Below are 10769 nucleotides of genomic sequence, written 5' to 3'. Positions count from 1 at the left end.
CAAGCTTTGATTACTTCGCAAGGCACTCCGTCAGGTCCAGTGGCTTTTCTTGTGTTCACTGACCTGAATACACGACTCATTTGATCTTCAGACACGGTCCAGCGCGTTGTTTCCTCTGGTGGAGCACCGTACAAATCTGGGAAGGACTGTCTTTAGGCATGCTTGATTAAAATCCCCAGCAATGATGTGTACCGCATCAGGATGAGCTTGCTGCTTTTTATTGACACTATCATGTAGGTAGGTAAGAGCTATGCTAATATTTACATACTGGTGAAATATAAACAGCAGTGATAATTACCACTGTCAGCTCTCTGGGCAGATAGAAGGGTCTGCAAACTACTGTCATTGCTTCCATGTCCGGGGAGCAGCGGGTGGCTCTTACTGCTTGCGCACCAATCATTGTGCACATAAACACACAGTCCCCCTCCTCTGCTCTTACCGGAGTCCTTGTTCCTGTCGGAGCGGTGGATAGTGGGTCCTGCTAGTAGAACTGACGCAGCCGGGATCAGCTGATGTAGCCAGGTCTCCGTGATGATCATAACACAGCAATCGCGAACAAAGTGAACGATGGATCTTGCGTTAGTCAGGAAGATGCTGGGTAACGGGGGTTTGAGTGGCTGTTTCCGTAGCCGGGCAAGAAGACCCGCTCGGCATCCCCGCTTCTGCTTGCGCTCCCTGCGCCGCCTACGCCGCTTGCCGGGGCCGACAACAATCCAAGGGGACTCTGGTGACCTCGCTATGTCGGGATGTTGTGGTTCCACTGGAAGTCGCTCGTAACTGCAACCTGACAACGTAACCCGATGTTCAGGAGTTGTGTGTGGCTGTAAATATGTTCAGCTTGACACCACGTCCTAAGACACTAAAAACACAAACAACACGAGCATAATACACTTAATCAGAGAGCCAAGAGCCGCTGCTGTCAAGGTGTGATGATAATTAAGTGATCTCATTATGTATGTTAACATTTAAGGGGGGGCTCTCTGTTAATTATTAACATCAGTGGACACCTTGTATTAATATGTGGCCGGAATAACTATAGGCAGGTAACACACTTTTTGTTGTGGGGGTGGGGGTGGGATATGGAGCTTCCTCCAGAAGTGGAAACTGATTTTAGCAGCATGTGCTCGCTTTTTGTTTTTGTTTTGTTTTGTGTGTTCATATTTCTGAACATACCCAGGCTTTCTTGGGAAAACCTGGCTCGACAGAGACGCAACTCGCCATCAGAGTTAAATGGTACCACGACGCTCACTTTAGATTCAATTATCATTTTTTTCCGCTTTAGGTTACGAAGGTCGGCCGATGATGGTAGGAGTGGAAGGGGGGGTGTCCTCTGACCCCACTGCCTCGACATCCAAGGCGTTTCTAATGAGTATGTATTCATGTATTGGCAATGGACATAAATAATTGTCTTGCTAATCAAATGTGAAATGATTGAGTGTAAATTAATTGTGTCATTTTTAGTTGAAGGTACAAACATTATTTTGGAGGAGCTGCCGACAATCAATCTCCAATCAGAGGTATATAAGTATCAAAGCAAAGTGTCACATATTCTTCTAAATGTTAATTTCTGGACAGAATGTCCTTTGATAGGTTTCCCTGATTCTTGCAGGAGACTCTGTCGGCCTGTGACTCCAGGGCGACTATGGAGGTGATTTTCCTTAACAATTCTCACAGCTATAATATGAATTTGTAGAATAAAAAATGCCTAGGCCTAATTGTGTCACTGACATAGCGGTTATGTAAGGGATAATGGACAACATGGCACTTGACTATCCAAGGTTAATGTAGGCCTACGTTGAACGTGGGGCCACCTTTGAACTTGAAACACAGACACACTGTGCAACAGTAAGTGCACGGCTTCTTTGTGTAGCATTGCCTACATACGGTCCAACAAGGACGATCAAATAACGAATACTCTCTGATGAGAATCTGTATCGCTCATAAAGAATATCGTCAGACAATGCCAAGGGATCGGTTCTGTCCCGAAAAACCCTCTGTCTCCGGAGAGACGCCAGTACGATAAGTGCGCCGGGTCCACGGGAACACCCACAAATGGTGACACCGGAGGGGCTAGGAAGCTGCGCACGCCGATTTAAGTAGCCGATCTCCGGGTAGACTCGCTGAAAAGCTGCTCCCGACCAGGTTTGGTTGCGAGCGTAAGTCACCATGGTGATACAGCGACGCTAAAAGAGATCGACTTTCGTGGTCCAGCTAACCCAGGCTTTGAGCTCAACATACCTCGCTAACCCTCTAATCGAGGTTCGTAGTACAGGCCCCAGGTATCTTCTTCATGTTTACATTATTTTCTGAGTATGAAAGAGGTTCTTCTTGTTTGTGTTCATACCAGCACAACTCAATCAATTCATGTGCCAAATTACTCTGTATTGTACTATGATCATTGTAAGGGGTCATTTTCAGTTAGATCTGGATCATTATTTTTATGATCAATCATCTAGTTAATGAGTAACACAAAAATCATAACGTTGAATATCAAAGAAATCAACCATGCTGTTAAGAGATTAAAATTACTTTCCATGCTTAAAACAGACAAGATACAGGTGGTACAGGTGAACCACATTTTGAAACCAAAATTATCAGTAAAATAATGAAAGAGTTCTACAAAAATGTATGCTCATCTGAGCGTCAAAATACGTCAGTTCTAAGGGAACGTTTTTTGATAATATTAAACTCCCTACCTTATCTTAGAAAAACATCCTTACAAAGTGGGAAGGCTCCAGGTCCTGACGGTTTTGGGCCCGAATTTTATAAAAAGATTGCAAAATGTGTGGTGGGTCCTTTAACTAACATGTTTATGGAGTCATTTGACGGGGGCTCACTTCCACCAACTTTAAATCTTGCCCATGTTCTCTGATTTTAAAGTAAGATAACCCCCTGATCTGTGTGCATGTTATAGACCACTAGGCTTGCTCTGGGTTGACTGTAAAACTTTATCCAAGCTTCTGGCTAGGAGGTTGGTAGAGGTGTTGCCCATCCTGGGGAGGACCAGACGGGATTTATCAAGGGTAGATACTCACTCCAATGTCCGACGGCTCCTAAATGTTATTCAATTCAAACAAAATACAAAAAACAAGGTTCATGCAGTATCACTGGATGCTGAAAAAGCGTTTGACCGGGTGGAGTGGGAGTATCTATTCGATGTTCTTAACAGGTTTGTTTTGGGTGCAGGCTTTGTTGAGTGGGTCAAAGTGCTATACAAATCTCCGGCTGCGAGGGTCCTTGTGAATGGTTCAGTGTATGAAATGTTCCCCTTGTGCAGGGGTACGCGCAGGGGCGCAACTGCCTACTTTCTGGGGGGTATGCAGACACATAGCAGGCGCCCCCCCCCCCCCCCCCCCCCCTTGCATAGAGATTGAAGTAAAACTAAATAACCACAAACAAGTTCCTTTATTTTTCTTGTTATGATCCGTTATATTGTAGGCTCCAGTCTGATCAGTACACAGTTGCAAGACAACAGTAACCTGTTGTTTTACTAGTAGATTTAGCTAACCTGAATATTTACACGCCTCCTCTTGATACACTGATAAAAACGACTGTCTTTCAACCACTTTGAAAAGCTTTCTTTCATGCCTGCGCACCCTTTCTCCTTCCCAATCTTTCTTTTCCTATGTTGTGACCCCGAGGGCTTTCTTCTCTGCCTCTCCATATTGAGGTACGTGTCATCAGATGACGATACGGTTCAAATGAAGACACTCTGGCGCCCACTGGAGCGCCGTGTGGGGAGGAGGGGGGGAGGGAGGCGAAGGAGCGGGGGGGCGCCTTATCAGTGACGTTCCTCTGTTATTGATCATCATATCATGTACACTAACGCTGTTAAATACAGAAAATGCAGACTCAATTTTTTTTACTTCCATCGCTTTGGCGCCCCCTCTGGTGCGGCGCCCCTATGCGCTGCATATAGTGCATACACACTTTTTGCGCCACTGGGTACGCGTCAGGTCTGCCCTCTTTCGCCTTTACTATTTGCACTCGCCCTCGAGCCTCTCGCAGAAGTTATAAGGACCCACCAGGGGCTTTCTGGTGTCAAGTTAGGAGACATTGAATACAGTGTATCACTCTATGCTGAATATATATTATTGTTTATCACAGACCCTGAGACTTCCATCCCTACCTTAATATCAATCATTAATCAATTTGGCCAGATATCAGGGTATAAAATTAACTACAACAAGTCAGAGGCCTTACTATTAGTTGTCCCTGTGCCCTGGGCGGCTCCAGTTAATTTCCCTCTCAAGTGGTCAGTCTCAGGTTTTACTTACCTGGGCATCAAAGTCTGAGCAGATTTGAAGGAGCTGTACAAACTAAATCTTAAGGTAACCTTGAAAAAAATTAAAAGTGACTTTGATGGGTGGTTTGATCTCTCGTTGTCCTGGATGGGTAGAATAAGTTTAATTGAGATGAATGTACTTCCCAGGATTTTGTACCCCATGCAAATGCTGCCATTAAAGATGAATAGGAAAGTAATTTTGGATCTCTGTCAAAATTCCTATGGCACGGAAAGAAAGCTAGAATAAAGATGAAGATATTGCAATCACCAATAGACGGGGGGTCAGGCATTCCCTCATTTTCTACACTAAAATCGGGCTTAGGTCACGGCCGTATAATATCAGGTTGGCGTAGATATTGCCTCCATCAATGGGAGCCTCCTGGGGATGCTTGGTGTTGCGCCCCTCTATCTATCGACAGCCTTACCTCAACTGCCTTAGATGAACTCCCAGTGGAGGTGAAAAATAACTTTATTATGCTTAACACACTTAGGATTTGGCATGATATAACTAAAAACATTGGACGAAGAGAGTTTTCATCAGCGTTACAACCTTTAACAAGGAACAAAGCTTTCCCTCCAGGCATTGGGGTGACTATTTTCGATGATTGGTTTTCAAAGGACCTAAGATTTGTTTCTAATTTATTTAAAGAGGGTAATTTCATGTTATTCAATCAAATCCAGAATAAGTGCCAAGTATCACGTAACCACTTCTTTGGTTTTCTCCAAGTGAGGCATTTTGTAAAATCTAATCTTAAATTACCGAATGATCAACCAATGTTGAGTCCTATTGGAAGCTTCCTTCTTAATTTTAATTTTAAGGAAATTTATTTCTCTCTTTTATGAAAAATGAATGCCTTTTAACTCTGCTAATTCTGACAGAGCGAGGGACCTATGGGAAAAGGACTTGGAGGTTGAACTTAGCACAGAGGCCTGGTCCAATGCTTTATGTCTGCTAAGAAAATATATACATGCAACAGACTCAGGGAGAGTCAATATAGAATATTACAAAGAATGCAACGTACTCCTCACTTCATACACAAAATTAATCCTGAGATCTCCTCCCTCTGTCTTTAGTGTAATAAAGAAATAGGAACCTACTACCACTGTATTTGGCAATGTCCTTTAATATCTGGATACTGGAAAAACGTCGCTAAGGAGCTTAGTTCTGTTTTTCACAAAGAAATGCATTGGACCCAGCTTTGTTCCGTGTGAGTATACCTACGGCTCAGCTCCCTCTACCCACTGGACCGTTGATTTGATTGTATAAACTTCTACTTTTAGCAAGCCGATGTATTCTGTTCCAGGGGATTCAGGAGAAGCCGCCCTCGGTTACACAATGGTAGAGAGAAACATTTCGGGCTTTTCTCATAGAGGGCCCTATTTTAACGGTCTGAAACGCAAGCGAGAAGCGCCAAGCGCAAGTAGCTTTGTGGGCGGTTCTATGGAGATGTCGCTATTTTACCAGCGCAAAAATGACTCTTGTGCCCGGCGCAAATCTATAAAGGGTTGGTCTGAAGTAGCCTAATTACCCGTAGGTGTGGTTTGGGCGTAACGTGCAATAAAACAATGAGAGTGCCAGCTCCCATCCCCTTTAAGAGCCATGAGCGCATTTGAATCTGACAAGTTGATATTTTGACAGCGCGTCTGCAGTCTCTGATGAGACAGATGCACTTGAATTACAAACTTCAAATGGCTCAGTTTATGGCCAAAAAATATGCCTAATCCACACATGGAATAAGGCCTCGCAGATGCATTGATTCAAAAGTACAACTTATTACCGCTGTATCCGCTGTTCTTTCTCAAAAAATTTACGAAGAATGTGTGGCTATGTAGATGAGAGAAGCAAAGTGTATGCGCGAGGTGCACAAGCAACATTATGCATGCGCCCTTAAAATAGCATCTGAACAACGCGCCACTGACTTTAAACCAGGTATTTCCTGGTTTGTGGCGCAAGTGATTTCTGAAGCTGCACGATAGCACCAGGGAACGTTTGCGCCAGAACACGCCTCCTCCTTTCGCCGAACCGCCCGTTGGGGCGCAAGATCATTCCCTAATTTACCGACACGTGGCGCAGGAGGGAAAAGAACGCTGTGCGCCAGTTGCAAACTAGCAACGACGCATGCGCCAGTGAGAAGGTCAATTCGACGGATGCAAGATAAGGCCCAGAGAAAGATTAAAGCATCCAGCATGTGATTTCAACAATGTGAGAGGGCATACGCAACAGGGATAATCGCACAGTGGAATGCTGAGCGATTTAATCTGCACAGTGGACAGTGCTCGTCCACTGGGCGGACCAGCGCTGGCCGGAGATGTTCGCTCATTTCAGAAGCAGGGAGATTACAAGACAAAAATAAATGTATAATTTGCCGTGTGCTGCCTCGCACTAATGCTCCCGTTGAACTGATCTTTATTCCATCATGAACAATAGGCCTACTTGAACTGACGAGATGAACCGCACCATTCCCAGGCGTTGCTTATCACACGGGCCAATTTTGTTGATACCTGTTCGCAATTCCACAGCAGCAGGCTGTCAGCAAACAAATCAACAAATATGTGTAGACTGATTTGAGGAGCGTTGGTCTGTGTTGAGGTCATGTTTTTGGTGCTCTACGAGGTTGACGTCTTATACACACACACACACACACACACACACACACACACACACACACACACACACACACACACACACACACACACACACACACACACACAGATCCGGCCCGCGAGGGAATATTTACTGGCCCTTATAGTGGAAACCTGTAGGTACAAAAAGGTCGGGGGATATTGTACAACAGTCTATGTTTAACGGATTTCACTTCTATGGGCAAAAACTGTTGTTTTATTTTTATTGATCCCCTTCGAGAATTTGCGTGGAAAGGGGTGGGTCTGAGGTGGGCTATATTCTCCCCTTTCTCCTTTGTAAAGCGCATTGTATTGCCTTTGGGCCGATATGAACTTACCTGCGCCCATTCCTTGACTGTTCTGACGCGGTACTCCAAACAATTTTATTCCATTGTTCGTCCAATCCACTCCAATAGTGGTCCTGCATTGAGTTTAAATCCAACTCTAAGGAATAAATGGTCCAGTTTTAAGGTTCATATAATATTTATACATTCCCAGGGCATGTTAAATAAGTGCACGCCCCGCGCTTGTAACACACTTGTAAAATGCAGTCGTCAATTGATGAAAAGGGTTATTCATGCATCATCCGAACCAAAATTTGGAATTGATCTAATAAATTACAGATAAATAATACTGTAATGGCTCAGTTGTGGTTGAACCCATTTGAACAAAATATTTATGATCCCCCAATGTGGACCTGAAGTCGGCTCCACTGATTGATAGACTCGGAATGGCGGTACTAAAAGGTGTCGTAATGGGGGGCATGTTGAAATAGCTGCATGTCGGACTGGCAGCATGTTTGAATGGCAGCATGTCACCGGATCCAGGATGAGAACTAGGGATACACTGTATCCTTTCCGAGGCTGGACAAGAGAGAGACAGTTCCAGCTGCGTCTCACTGGCACAGAGTCGGCGCTAAGCCAAAACAACATACCAAAGTGAATCAACAAGTTCACTCAATGCCAAATGCTAAGCAACCCAAAGCTAAAGTTTGTATGTATCAGCCGGATTAGCCCGTCACTGAAATTAACCCTGCCACTGAAGAACCGGTTCCTGCCACTTCAAGAGTCCACGAACGCGCCTGCCACCCATGCACCCTTGAGCCCCGAGATGCGTCCGGACGGACAGTGCGGACAGAGACGGAACAAGAACCAGTCGCCACGGAGGCGGGCTGCGCATGCGTCTGCCACCGTCACCTCAAGCCAACAAGGGCCCATCTCACAGAAAGCAGATGAACCGGACACTCTGATTATAGGAGACTCAACCATCAAGTATATAACCGGTAAGAAGATCAAAACATGCAACTTCCCATATGGAATGCTTAGTGCTATCAACCAGATACTAGCCACAATCATATTGGAAACTCCCAAAATCTCAGATTATTGTGCATGCAGGATTTAATGATATTCAAAGAGAACAGTCAGAACTTCTCAAGAGGGATTACACTGAACTATCTATTGGATACACTGAACAAAATTCACATTAAGTCATTCATCAGTGGACCCATACCAGCAGTTGACAGGGGAATAAACAGATTCAGTCATCTACTTGCACTGAATACATGGCTTTCCAGAGTCTGCAATGAAAGAGGAAGGGGCTTTAGTGACAATTTCAACTTGTTCTGGGGGCGCAAATATCTTTTCAGAGCAGATGGCCTACACCCAAACAGGTTAGGCTCAAAACTGTTAAGGGACAATCTTCTCTTGGTTGAGAAGAAGCGAGACTACAGCCTCCCCCACACATCTACTCTGCCACTATCTGACACACAGATAGCAGACAGCCCACAGACCTTGAAGAGAGACAACAGCCCGCCCGACGCCATCAACACTGTGCCTTCCCCCATCGCTGATGCTGGCTTGGCGAGGAACGGCCACCCCCCTCCTCTGCATTCCCCCATCGACGATGACGTCCAGCCTCATCTCTCCCATAGCCACAACAACAACTCCAGCCCCAATGTCTCCTCCCTGTGGAGGTGGAGTGGTTGCTGCTGTATTTGAAAATGTATTTCAGGGGAAAGAGATGTTATTTGGGGATTTTCCATCATTCGAATACCTTAGTGCTGTATTGAAATGCTCCCCCAGAGTTCTCCTATTAATTATTTACAGGCCACCCACATATTCTGAAAATATTTTTGATGACTTCACAGAATTAGTTTCTAGCATCTCCAAAGAATTTGACTGTCTATTTATAACTGGTAACTTCAATTTTCATACTGATGATTTGAATGACAAGTGTGCAAAAAACCTTTTTACCATTTTGGACACATTTGAACTGTCAACATAGGAAAGAGGCTACTCATTGTAAGGGGCACACTCAAGACCTGGTTATCACAAAGGGCCTCAATGTTTCTGATCTCTCTGTGACTGATCCTTCCTTGTCTGACCACTTTTGTGTTTTCTTTAACATATCTTTTATTCCCGACATACAGACAAAATCAAATACTGTCAAAAAACGGTATATCAATGAAGATTCTAATGTACTTTTTAAAAAGGCTATCTCCTTGCTACCACCTCTCAACCCATGTTCTGTTGATGATCTTGTAGAAAACTTTAATTTGAACATTTTAAAAGTCATAGATGTCATTGCACCTTATAAGGTTAAAACGGTTTCTGGAAAGCAAAAGGCACCCTGGAGAAAATAATGCAGGAAGGTTGAACGCATCTGGCGTAAAACAAAACTTCATATTCACCATGATATCTATAAAGAGAGCCTGATGACACGCAAATCTATGTATCGCTATCACCAAATGACTATCGGCCCATAGATCAGCTGTGCCAGTGCATTGAGCAAGTGAAAGAATGGATGTGCCGAAATGTCCTTAAACTAAATGAGGACAAAACAGAGATAATTGTATTTGGTTCTAAAACGGAAAGGCATAAAGTAACCCAACACCTTCACTCTCTGTCCCTGAAAACCTCAATCAAAGCCAGAAATCTAGGGGTTATCATGGATTCAGATTTACATTTCGACAGTCACATCAAATCAGTTACAAAACTGGCATATTATCACCTTAAAAATGTAGCAAGAATTGAAGCTTGATTACTGCAATGGTCTCCTTACAGGTCTTCCGAAGAAACTCTGAGGAAGCTTCAGCTTGTTCAGAATGCTGCTGCTAGAGTTCTAACAAAGACCAAAGAATTTGAACATATTACACAAATTCTGAAATCGTTACATTGGCTTCCTGTAGAATTGATTTTAAAATCATGTTGCTAACCTTTAAATCCCTACATGGTTTAGGCCCAAAATATTTAACTGATATGCTTCCACTATATAATTCTTCTAGACCACTAAGATCCTCTGAGACCAATCTGTTAATTATCCCCAGAGTAAACACGAAACACGGGAAAGCAGGATTTAGTTACTATGCAACAAATGGAAACAAACAACAAATGGAAAAACAAATGGAAATGAAATACCTCCCAGAGGATTTAAGACTTGCCCCAACTCTGAGCACCTTTAAAACAAGATTGAAGACTTTTATGTTTGCTTTAGCTTTCTGCTAAATCTTAAATACATTGCACTTTCTAAAAAGCTTTTTTAACTTTGCCTTTATTTTATATTTTAATACTAAAATGCCTTTTTAACTTTCTATTTTACCCATTGCTTTGCATATGTTTTCTTTTACTTATTTTTTATTTTATTGTATGACATTGTTTATATGTGAAGCACTTTGAGTCTGCCTTGTGTATAAAAAGTGCTATATAAATAAAGTTGCCTTGCCTTGCCTGGAACTGTAAATATCTGGTCCATCTAATTACCACCACCATGTACCGACTGCTTTAGATGATAACCCTTCTTGTGATGACCCCTGTATACTAGACAAATGAACTGATCAAGGAATGTGCTTTAACAGAGCTAGGGT

This window comes from Gadus chalcogrammus, chromosome 2 (genome assembly GCF_026213295.1).
Source record: "Gadus chalcogrammus isolate NIFS_2021 chromosome 2, NIFS_Gcha_1.0, whole genome shotgun sequence".
NCBI classification, from domain to species: domain Eukaryota; kingdom Metazoa; phylum Chordata; class Actinopteri; order Gadiformes; family Gadidae; genus Gadus; species Gadus chalcogrammus.
Note: the sequence above shows the minus strand (reverse complement) of the source record.